Source organism: Hypomesus nipponensis, chromosome 1, assembly GCF_054491055.1.
Source record: "Hypomesus nipponensis isolate SF chromosome 1, ASM5449105v1, whole genome shotgun sequence".
Classification (NCBI taxonomy): Eukaryota; Metazoa; Chordata; class Actinopteri; order Osmeriformes; family Osmeridae; genus Hypomesus; species Hypomesus nipponensis.
The window spans coordinates 7,920,175-7,932,617 of NC_140361.1; the positions used below are offsets into that span (position 1 = coordinate 7,920,175).

The 12,443-nt window shown below is 45.7% G+C and overlaps 1 long non-coding RNA gene across 1 annotated transcript in view; it reads left to right on the top strand.

Annotated features, from left to right (window-relative positions):
• Nucleotides 1–746: 746 nt before the first annotated feature.
• The window catches only part of LOC146302315 (uncharacterized), a 30,052-nt gene continuing 18,355 nt past the window's right edge, over nt 747–12,443 (top strand). The window contains exons 1-2 of the long non-coding RNA XR_014756389.1: nt 747–797; nt 12,262–12,339. This is a non-coding gene — a long non-coding RNA (uncharacterized LOC146302315). The remainder of the gene's footprint in view (nt 798–12,261; nt 12,340–12,443) is intronic.

A 12,443-nucleotide genomic window follows, 5' to 3' on the forward strand; every position in this document is an offset into this window, starting at 1 on the left:
ATAGATAGTCAGACGGTCTTGACCTTGCTCCCTGACTCACTGTCTGGACATTTTGATTGGCTCGATGGCTGGATGGACAATTGGCAGGCTGGCAGGATGAATGAATGGATGACCAGCTGACTGGCTGACTATTTGGCTTGCTGGATGAATAGACAAGTGGATGACTGTTTAGACTGATGGATGGCTGCCTGTCTGACTGGATGGATTGATGGATGGGCTGGTTCTAGGTGTTAGAGTAGAGAGAGTACGGCTGTGCTTAGAGGAGTGTCTTCCTAATCATCTTCAACTGTCTTGATCTTTGGTGCTGTCATTTTGTTCCAGCCTGTGTCTTTTTTCTGTCACTCAATGTGTGTGGGTTTTTTACAGCCTTGAAAATATTCCTTCCTTCCTTCCTTCCTTCCTTCCTTCCTTCCTTCCTTCCTTCCTTCCTTCCTTCCTTCCTTCCTTCCTTCCTTCCTTCCTTCCTTCCTTCCTTCCTTCCTTCCTTCCTTCCTTCCTTCCTCCCTCTCTCTCTCTCTCTCTCTCTCTCTCTCTCTCTCTCTCTCTATCTCTCTCTCTCTCTCTCTCTCTCTCTCTCTTGCTATCTCTCTCTCTTTCTTTTTCCCTCTCCCTCTCTTTTACTCCCTCTCTCTATCCCCCTCTCTCTGTCTCTCTCTAGTCTCTCTCTCTATCTTGGTGCATGTACTGTGCTTCCTATAGGTCTGCCTGATTTGATTGAACCTTTTCATCTCCTGTTGTCTTTGTATTTCAGGATGACTACTTCAAGAGCTGGGGTCCTGCCAAGCCTCTCACCCAAGGTATGTCCTGTGTGTGTGTGTGTGTGTGTGTGTAGGTCGGTCTCTGCACACATCTTCCAGTGTGTGTGTGTGTGTGTGTGTGTGTGTGTGTGTGTGCAGACTCACATGATATCTAATACTTCAAATCCAATATGTCCTTTGAGAATATTGCCAGACACTAACATGCTACGGAGTTATGGATCTCTCTGATTGTTGCTAAAGGGAACGCTCTTAGGAAGTGTGTGTGTGTGTGTATGTGCGTAATTCTCCACCACACATTAAACCCTACTTGTTTAAGTTTCATTAATGATCCTCTTACCGCCATTCCTTTAGTTCAATCTATCTTGCTCCTATCTCCCTCTCCCTCCCCTTTCTCTATATTCATCTCTCTCTCTCTCTCCCCCTCTCTCTCTCTCTCTCTCTCTCTCTCTCTTTCTCTCTCCCCTCTCTGATCCATGAGATAGAATAGCCCAATCACATTGTGGAATCTTCATTTCACTCTATTGATCACTGGCTGGGCTGCAGGGCCAACGAATCAATATCATGAGAGAGAGGGTGGGACGAGATAGGGATGAAGGGAGGGAGGAAGGGGGTCTGGAAGGGAGGGAGATGCGTGAATGGTGGGGAGAGATGCAGAAATGAGAAAAGAGGTGGAATGTTGTGGGAAGGGAGAGTGGGAGTCCTGAGTGAGAGTGAGGGAGAGATGTGTAGAGTGGGTGGAGGATGCAAGGAGTGGTAGCAGGATGACTGGAGAGGGAAGGCGGGGGAATGTGTTTAGGGGAACGGTAAAAGCAGGTAGACCGAGAGAGAGTCCGATTTGATAGAACAATTTGGGAATAGAGTGAAAGGAGAGATGAGAGACAAATGAGAAAGGGGAAACGATGCAAGAGGTTGAGTAAGAGGTGCGGGTATGGAGGGAGCAATTTATATCAACAAGAAGAGAGAGAGAGAAGATGGAATTGAGAGCAGACGAGTTAGAAAAAGTACAAGGGAGATAGAGGGATGGGATGAAGATGCAGCTTGATGAGAGTACAGTGAAGAGGGGGGAGAGAGAGAGCTAAAGAGATGAGGACTGCAGCAGCTTGTGTGAGAGTGTCTATGAAAGAGACAGAAATGAAAAAGGAGAGAGAGAGAGAGAGAGAGAGAGAGAGAGAGAGAGAGAGAGAGAGAGAGAGAGAGAGAGAGAGAGAGTGGTGGGATAAGCTAGTGTATCTGTGTGGAATGGAAGTATCACTGTTCATCGTGTGTGTGTGTTTTAGGACAATATTGTTTTTAGTAGATAGCTCTCCTCTAGTACATGTTTTATCTTGTACATTTCACACATCCAAACCCTTATACTCTGTTACTGTGAGATGCAGTTGTGACATTTTTATAATCAGCCTGAATCTCCTGGGTACTGTAGTCCTGTTGGTACTGCTATGTGTGCATATCTGTGTGTTCGTACTGTATATGTATGTGCGTGACTGTGTGCATATAAGTGTAAGTACATGTTTGTGTCCCTGTTTATGCATGCATATGTGCATTTCTGTGTGTCTGTGTGCATCATAGTGTCCCTTGTGTCTGACCTGAAGCTTAATATAAACCTGAAGGAAGAGGACACCCATAATGATCTCCACAGGACATAAAGAGAGGCTAATGAGACAAGGCATGATTAGTCCAGGGTCAAAACTCCCCCTATTAGGTCACAACTGGGGTGGGTGTGTGTGTGTAAGTATGAGTGTGTGTGTGTATTTGTGTGTGTATTTGTGTTACATTCAGCTTTAGAAGGATATTCACATTTGATAAACTGTGTTGAAGACAGCTGCTGTACTCCCACTCCATCTCTCCCTTCTCTCTCTCTTTGTACTGAATATACTGTGCAATTACAATTTCTATGCCAATTGTATCAGTCTATTTCATGTGTGTCCTTTATAAACTACACTCTCTAACGCCTGTGTGTGTCTGTGTTTGATTGTTAGTGGCTCCGCTTTACATAAGTTAATTTGTAATCCCTAAGGTAACAATACAAATTACTTATACCGATTAGGTGTCTTAGGCCCATTTCAACTTCATCCACACCTTACTGAACTTTCAACTACAAGTACACGCTACAAACGTGAATATCCTTCTAAAGCTGAATTTAATACAAATACACACACACACAGAAGCTATATTCCATTCCACCCTAAAGGTAGACAGTTTGCTCCATTTCCTTTCTCACAGCCCAGTTCCACTTCACAAAGTTATTGTCATGCCAGTCGAGAAGCTTTTGAGTTGCTGCTGAAATAAGACTGAAAGCCAGAGATAGAAGGGCCATAGAAGGAGAGACAAGAGAGAGGGAGAGATGGAGAGAATGGAGAGAGTAATAGAATGTGAAAAGGCAATGAGGTTCACTTGAGCTCTTGCTGGCTATAATTGGCTAATTAGCCTGTGATCAGGATTCAACATAGTGTGTGTGTGTGTGTTAGCTGTATGCATGTAATTGAGACTGGACCAGTTAAGAACTATTGTGTATGCAATAGAGGGGAGAGTTTAGAGATGGCAAGAAGATGTCCATACACACGCATAGTTTAACAGTGAGTCCCAATTATTTTCTTTCCCAATTTCTCTGGGCAGGGACTCAGGAATATGAGTTCCAGCTTCGTCTCATCTTGCCAATCTCAGTATGACTGACCAATCAATGACCATTTCTGGGGACCAATCACAGCCAAGGAAGTGGATGAGAAGCCAATCAAGATGCTGATTAACATCTAGTAGCCAGTTAGAGGGGTTGGGTGGCCTATTTCCTGCATAATCTTTCAGCCAATAAAATCTGCTGTCTCACAGGCAATCAATTGATTGTTTGAATATTGCTTGGTGAGAGATTTAGTCTTGGTAGCAAATCAATAGCATTTGTGATCAGTGTTAGTGCGGTCAGATATAGCAGTAGATTTTCTAGTCTGTTAAGAACTGTAAAATATTGAGTTTAGAGTATTTTAAAGTAATGGTCCATGTAATCCGGTAAAGCATCTAAAAATTATATGCAGAGAAAATCTAATAACGTAGATCAACAGACCTAGGTTAAATAGTATAAAAATACCCATCTAGGATCATCTAGGATCTTGCTTTGGTCTGAAAATAGCTTCAGGTGGGTGGGTTTGGATGATCAGGTTTCCTGCCCAGTGGTTTCATTCTGCCAGGCCAGCTAAATCAATCCAAATCTCCGCCTCCCTACTGTCCTCCTCCTTGTCAAGCGTCCTGGTGTGTCTCCTCTGTCTGAACAGAGCCCCAGAGGGGAAGGGTTCTCCAGCTCTTCTGTGTTTCATGTCATCTCCATCACCATGTCAACACACATCTCCAGGTAGAGACCGAGTCCAAGTCCCTCTGTTTCCACAATCCCATGAGCCTCAACCCACAGTCTTTGTTCTGTTCTGTCCTGTTCTGGGAATCTAGGCCAGCTGTCACCCTAACGGGGATGGTCTTGTTTTTACAATAGCATGGGCGTGTTTGTCATTGTTGTGTTTGTTTTTTGTGGACTGATTTAATTAGTTCCCCCATCGCTAGTCCCCTCCCCCCCTTTGCCTCTTTTGTTGTTTACTCAGAACGCTGTCTCAGCAAGCAGACAAACATTTATTTCCAATATCGACCATGCTGGCAGTTTGGCAAAGCGACACGTCTTTGTTGTAATATGTACATACGTTTTTTTTTTTCTATCACCCACCTTACCCACCCATCCACCCACCCTCCAAACCCACCCTCCAAACCCACCCTCCTTCCCCTCTCTCACTCTCACTTCTCCAACGGCCTTTTTACACTCCTTTTTTTTGTCTTAACTCTCATCCCTTTCTTGCCATTCTGTTGATTTCTTTAGATTTTCTCAGATGAATGTTGAATTATGAAAACCCATCTGGGAGAAATGGATATATTGATAATATAATATTCTTTTGTCAGCATCCCACACACACAGATAGTGACACACAGACAAATGCACACCAGAGGAGTATTAAAGCGAGTGCAATTTTATTGATCAACTTTGCGTGGGGTATTTGAATGAACTGAATTTTGGTTGTTATTTCATGCCGGCATTCCCTCATGCCTATTATTTGGTATACACCCTCCACGGGCCCCTTAGACCAATTCGCTGTAAGAGGAAACTCGGCCAGCCAATCCCTCTCTCCTTCCCCCATCCTAAGCATTCATCCCTAGTCTTCAGCTGCACCAGGGGTAATCATTACAAGAGTACTCCCACATATAGAACTACATTTTATTAACACACCTCACCATCTCAGTGAATCTGGAGGACATGATTGGAGGCTTTTACAACTGTTGACCAGAGCCAGTATATAGCGATGCAGTACTCTTGGAGCACTGTATATGTATAGCTATGAATAAAACATGCTGGATATGTAAGTGCAAATACCCTTAAAGTTAGCCGCCCACATACACACACACACACACACACACACACACATACAGACACTCATACACACATCTTCCGATATCAACACCGGCTCATATCTGTTGGCATAGAGGGCCTGTTGAGGCAGCAGACAGGAAATGGCGATGCAAAGTGATGGATGGTTGTTTCTTTATCGAGCGCTAGAGAGGATGATGCCTGATGGGAATCTCTGAGGCTCGTGTGGAACGGGCACCTGGTACCTCAGCCCCCTAAAGAGAGAGAAGTGCGTGTCAGTCTGTGGGTTTGCGCATCTGGCTTCTGATTGGTCCTTTTATCTCTTGTTCAAATATGGCCAAGAGACGTGTTGTTGTGTTCAAGGTGGTCTGTTTTCCTGGGATTCGTTTCATTTTCTTGGTCCTTTCTTTGGCTCTGGTATGTGACGCTCGCTGGACAGGTGGAAGCAGGTACTCACAGGTGATGCGGATCCTGCCACAGCAGATCAGGCTTCCTCAGTCAAGTGAAGAACAAGCGTGGGTGTGTGCGTCCATGCATGTGCACTGCCCTAACCAACCTACTGTACGATAACGAACAGTCCGATGACTACCTCCTGTGGATGGTTATACTGTACTGTACTATAACTATACTCCTAAGGTGCGGCCCCTTACAATTACGTGAGTTCCAGACTACAAGATGAGAACAATACTAAAATGTAGGCCAACACCCCCCCCACCACCTCCCCACACAAACACACATACACACACAGGAAGGCATCTGGCACCATGTTAAGGCTGGCTGGTTCGTTGCTGCCTTGAGCCGCTTATGGCTCTGGTTCTGTGCTTGTACGGTTCTGTAGTTCCGAGCCGGGTTCCCAAAGAAGGAGACCAAGCCAGGACCGACAGCAGGACTGCCTCTGAGCCCAGGAGCTTCGCCATCGCTCCCGGACTACTGCTGGGCCTGGGTGTGTCTGTGTGTGTGTGTGTGTGTGTGTGCACTCATGATGACAAACACAAAGATACAATGAAACACCAGCTTGCATAATAGAAAGTGATGAGTTTCTTCGTTAGGCAAGAAAATGAAGATGTTATTGGTTTCACTTTTATTATGTCGGAGGCCCAGAAACAGATGTCTACTGATGTCTACTCACTTTGTCTCTGTCACACAGGGTCTCCCTGCACCCTTCCCAGGGGCTGTCAGGGGTGTTCACTTCCAGAAATCCTGTTATTGTGTGTCTGTGTGTGTGTGTGTGTGTGTGTGTGTGTGTGTGTGTGTGTGTGTGTGTGTGAGTGAGTGAGAGAGAGCGTGTGATTGCGCTGTCAATGGAAGACTGATGAGGAAATGACATCAGCGTGATTCCACCAGCTGCACTGCCTTTTCAAAGGTGCTGCAGAGGGAGCTGTGTTTTGTTGTGCTGTATGTGTGCGTGTGGGCGAGTGTGTGGGTGTTTGTGTACTGACTGTGTGTGTGTCTCTGTGTGTGTGTCTGTGCATCTGTGGCTGTGTGTGTGTCATGGCAGGAATCCCATTGGTGGTTTTAAAATCTGCTCAATCCCAGGCACCAGGTCTCAGCTCTTAGAGTTGGAGGGTACTGCTTAACCCACTGATACCTAGAATGGTTTAACAAACACTGCATGACATGTTTTTAACTGTATCAAGTAGATCAAGCTGTGTATGTGTGTGTGTTTCTTGACAGTGTTGTCCCATCTCATTGCGTTGCCATAGTAATGGCTCATTGCCCCATCAGTTTGTTTAGCCATTAGCCCTGGTTACCCCCGGCGACCACGGCTGGTTAGACCCTTTGACTTCAGCATCTGATGTTTAATGACGTATACTGTGTGTATGTGTGTGCTATTGTGTTTTTATGTCAGCTACAACCTTTGTGTGTGTGTGTGTGACAATGAGTTATACAGCATATGTCTGCGAGGTTGCACACACTACATAGCCCTGATGGATGAAACAGACATGGCTCCCACCATTTAGCCAAATTACCCAGAAAACATAATTACACCCCAAAGATGGAACCCCTTGGAGTGAGGGAGGCAGAAGAAAAGGAGGAGAGAGAGGAGAGGTAGAGGGGGTTAATAGGTAGAGGGGTTTGTAATGTTTGAAAAACAGTTTGTCGGTGTGTGTATGTTTGAGCTGGGCCTGATAAGCTGACAGCTAGCTCAGAGGGGGGTTGTACTGCTGTCTCCCCCCCAGCTACAGTGACAGAACATCACTTGTTGCCCTGTGGAAAAGGTGGTGTTCAGGCTCTGGGACAGAGAGAAAACCCTAAAGGCTGACTTTATGACTTAAAAAGCAGATCGTAAAGGTCTTAGCAGCTTGTGATACTGCAGGCTGTTCTCAGGTCAGATCCTAAAGCTGTCAGACTGGCAGATAAATGAGAAAAATTGCTACTAAGGGACCCCAGGTCAGATCCTGAATGTCACTCGGTGAGTTCTGTGCTACCATTATATATCCATACATATCTGTTTGTTGTTAACCTGGTTTTAAAGTGTGTGTGTGTGTCTACCTGTCTCTCTATATATATTATATTATGAGCTAGCTCGGAGTGCTAATTGTGAAGACAGTTGTGTGTCTTAGTGACAGATTGATATTGTCCTTTTACAATATTCATTAAGCTTTTCTCATCAGCACACCCACACACACACACACACACACACACATACACCCACACATTTCCCTGAGATCTGACTGACTGCAGAAATGTGCAATTTCAAAGGCTGCCTTGTAGCCATTAAAATGTCAACCATGTCCTGACATTTACTTGAACGTTTCCCATTTACAGGATGGAGAAAAACATACACCCGCTCTCAAGCACGCGCGTGCACTTGCAAACGCACACACAGTCAAACACCATCATGATTGCATACACAAGGTAGCGACACACACATATAACTGCAACCTTCTCTGCATTCAGTCAGCTGTCGAGCTCTGCCCAGCCGCCGTCTCCTTGACCGCCAAATCCGAAGGTCCTGATTGGATCAGAGTGTCTGGCTAATGATAAAACGCTCCATTTCCTCCAAGTCTGTTCTGCCCTGTCCCTGAGTCAAATGCCCATTGATTTATTTGTCCCTGACTTTCTTTTCTTCTTCCTACTTATTTTTTGCCCTGTTCCATTTCTAATAGCTGGTTGAGACACCCGGTAACATCCTCCAAGCTTAAGTACAAATAAAGAGAGAGAGGAAAAAAAGGAAGACAGTCCTTGGCAAACTGTGTTGTATCCGAAGCCAAACGTTGGAATCAGTATTCTGAAGACGAATGGGGCTGTAATTTTGTCCCGGGCCCTGTGTATATGGGCATGTCTCTCAGATTTGTGGATGTGTGATTTGTAATGCATTATCTGCTGAAGGGAATCAAAGGCTGGATTACAAATGGCAGCCCTCCTTATCTCCCACAGTCCGGCCTGCGATATAGCCTCCAACTGGCATGGGTGTTGTGCACAGAGGACCGCACACACACACACACACACGCTCACACATACAGTACAGAGAATGACACACTCTTCTCTGACACACACACACACACACTCACACACAGAATGACACGCACATACTGTAAGGGCTGTTACACATAGAGGAGATATCCAAACACATACTCAAATATTCACACACACAAAGGAGCTAGCATACACAGGAGGATAAAAACGCACATGCACACGCACACTTTGACTCACACACACACATTATATACAGACCTACTGTATTGGTAAGACTGAACAGTAATCTTTCCAAAAACATGCACAGGCACACAAACATACACCATGAAAATATTTCTAAAATACCTACATTCATGGAATAAAGCCCTCTCTTCTATTCTTACTGGACTACTTAAATGCCAGTCGTCTAGTGTGGCTGTGCCCCATCCTTCCATCCTACCTCTCCTCCACCACTCCACCCCTGCATCCCTCTGTCTGGCTTACAGAGACAGGCTCTAGGTTGGAGTATGAGAGGCATGACTGGATGAGTCAGCAGGCTGTGTTCAGTCAGCAGGCTGTGTTCAGTCAGCAGGCTGTGTTCTGTCAGCAGGCTGTGTTCAGTCAGCAGGCTGTGTTCTGTCAGCAGGCTGTGTTCTGTCAGCAGGCTGTGTTCAGTCAGCAGGCTGTGTTCAGTCAGCAGGCTGTGTTCTGTCAGCAGGCTGTGTTCTGTCAGCAGGCTGTGTTCTGTCAGCAGGCTGTGTTCAGTCAGCAGGCTGTATTCAGTCAGCAGGGGTTAGTTGAAGCAACTCAGAGGGGAGCAGAGGGGAGAGGTGGAGAGGAGAGAGGTCGAGAGGAGAGAGGTGGAGAGGAGAGAGATGGAGAGGAGAGAGGAGCAGAGGAGAGAGGTGAAGAGTAAAACTCTTTCTTTGAACAGATATCTCACAGTGTTAAAGCTGCTGTCCTATTACAATTACGTACTTTAGTGTGTGTGTGTGTGTGTTTGTCTGCCCTTGGCAGCGCAAACAAACCCAATTAATGTAAAAGTTTGGCAGAAGTTTCTGCGTGTGTGTGTGTGCACGCGCGTGTGTGTGCATGCATGTGATAGCCTCTCAGGCTCGATCACAGTGCAGACTGAATCATTGGTTGCTATAGTCACCAGTATGGATTGAGAGACAGGATCCCTGATGCACCCTACTGATATGGACCTATGGAGGGTTGCCAGACTGGAATGGGTTGCTAGATTTAACTGGGCTTTCTACAGCATCATAGCTCAGGTGTCTTTAGAGAGTTGCTTATTGTCTATCTGACATGGTACCTTCAGTGGAGTTCAATAATCACACAACCAACCAGTTAGACACATATACTCCGCTATAAATCTTCTTCTACTCTCTGTTTTCTTGTCAGTCCCCTCCCTCCCCTCTCTCTCTCTCTCTCTCTCTCTCTCTCTCTCTCTCTCTCTCTCTCTCTCTCTCTCTCTCTCTCTCTCTCTCTCTCTCTCTCTCTCTCTCTCTCTCTCTCTCTCTCTCTCTCTCTCTCTCCTATCCAATACACAGACACATAGAGCCAACAGTATATATCAGATGGAAGCAGGCGTGGGTTAAAAAAAATGTGGCAAACAACCAGGTGCGATAGCTGGCCACTGCTGCCTCATCACAGCGAAGCGGTCCGCGCCCTAGAACAAATATCTCATTTGATTTGAATGTGCGGCGGTTTGTGACGCGCTCTCAAGGCGCTCCTGATGTGGCGTTTACCCAATTTTTAATGAGTTGCTGGGCCACATCGTAACAAAACACTGTGGATCCGCTCCCAATGACCCCGGCCTCTACGCTTATCGGGACGCTTCAAGAAGGACGAGCTATGTATCATGCACACACACATACACACAAACACACAAATGGACCACAGGCACACACATTTTGGAATAGACACACGGTAAATAGAGGCGTAAAAACAACGCAAGGAGACGCCACTCCTTCACTGGCACGCACACCCTAATCAGCTATGTGCAGCCTGCAGGCGCACACTCACAAACACACTAAGGGCATTATCCCTTTACATTCATGCTTACTCACGCTTTCCGATCGTGTTTAATCACCATAATTCCCTATTAAACAGAGAGGGATGAGGACGGGGGTGTAGGGATGGAGGGAGAGTAGTTAGAGCCAGGGAGAGGGCAGGAGGGAGGGAAGGAGGGAGCACAGCTTCTGACAGTATTGATTTCTACAGCGCAGTACTATCAATTTGCAAAGGGAGAACACAACAGCAAGTGCAAGCCTCAAACCAAAATGAAGCTGCAGATCAATGTTTTTTACAAGTCTGTGCTGCTCTGACTGTTATAGGTGTGTCCATCCAAGACAGTAGATCAAATGAGGGTAGATAACATCACCGTGGTCTACTAGGGGATGTGTAGATTGGGATTGGTGGAGAGAACAAATACATTCTCCCTCCGATTGTTTTTCCCCTCTGTCCGGCCCGGCCTATCGTAAGACAGGAAATGCAAAAAGTCAAGACGAATGAAATCATGCTAACTAATTTGTTCTTCACCCAGGTTGTTGACAGCTCAGGGTCTGACGCCATGTTCTCTGAGTGACAGGCGCGGTTACAGTGACAGGAAAAGAGAGGGAGGGCAGAAGAAAGAGCAGAAGAAAGTGGTGTGAGGAGACGTAAAAGAAAGAAGAAAAACGACTTAAGAAAACGATAACTTGCAGAAAAGAAAGACATTCAGTAATGAGAAAAAAGAAAGAGGGGCCTGCGGAAGAAGGGAAATGATTGGGTGGGTTAGGAAGCAGAATAGAAAGGACAGAATGGACTAGAAGGGTGCATTAAAATAGAGGACTGGGCTGTAAACCCCATGCCACCCTCTTCTCTTTCTCCTCTTCTCTCCATCAGTTCCTTCCCTCTCATCCATCGCTCATAAATCTTAGGTGGTTTTGGTCGGTCCATCGGAAATAATGGAAAGAATAAAGAAAAACAGGGTTCTGTCATCTCGTAAAAAAATGCCGACCTAATAAATAAAGGAGCAGGATGAATTAGCAGATTAAATCATCAGAGGGTGTTAAAGCCAGCACCTAACTGCGCCAGGGAATGGAGAAAAAAAAAACTTGGTGTACTTTTCTATTTGGCTGCTCCGCTCCTACTTATCCCCGAGGCACTGGAACTGCCTCACTGGTCCCAGCTTGGGTTTGAATGATTGGTGTGCGTATGTGTGTGTGTGAGAGAGACAGAGAAAGAGATAGAGAGAGAGAGAGAGAGAGAGAGAGAGAGAGAGAGAGAGAGATTGAGAGAGAGAGAGAGAGAGAGAGAGAGAGAGAGAGAGAGAGACAGAGACAGAGAGAGAGAGAGAGAGAGAAAGTGACAGAGAAAGCACGTGCGTGTGTGCACGCTTAAGTGTGATGGATTTGTCCATTTTTGTTTGTATGAATAGATGGATTAATGTGTTTGTGTACTGCCACATTTTTTCCTTTTAAGGCATTGGACTACTCAGTTTGCGTAATTCCTTTTTTGGCTTTGGTGCAAATATATACTTTCTGAGAGTTGGAAGATGGATGTTCCTGGCTTTGACTGTGTGGCTATTTGCATATGTTGCATGTCACATTTGTTGTGGTTTGTTTGTATCCTGTTTGCATTTCAAGTAGCAACACCATGTTGTAGATATGACATTGCCTGTCACAAAAAGAGTAGCTTCTTCTTCTGACGGTTCTTTTTGTTCCACAGAACCCGAGGCAAGGCCCACTAAACATGTCGAACCAGGACCCAAAGCCCACTCTGAACAGGTCAAGAGAAAAGAGGATGGTGAGTTTCACCAGCGAGGTCATGTCCTGTCTTCCTCACAGTGTCATCAGATCTCTGGAAACCAGCTAGGTTTTCCCCTGAAGTTGGGTCTTCTCAAATTTGGA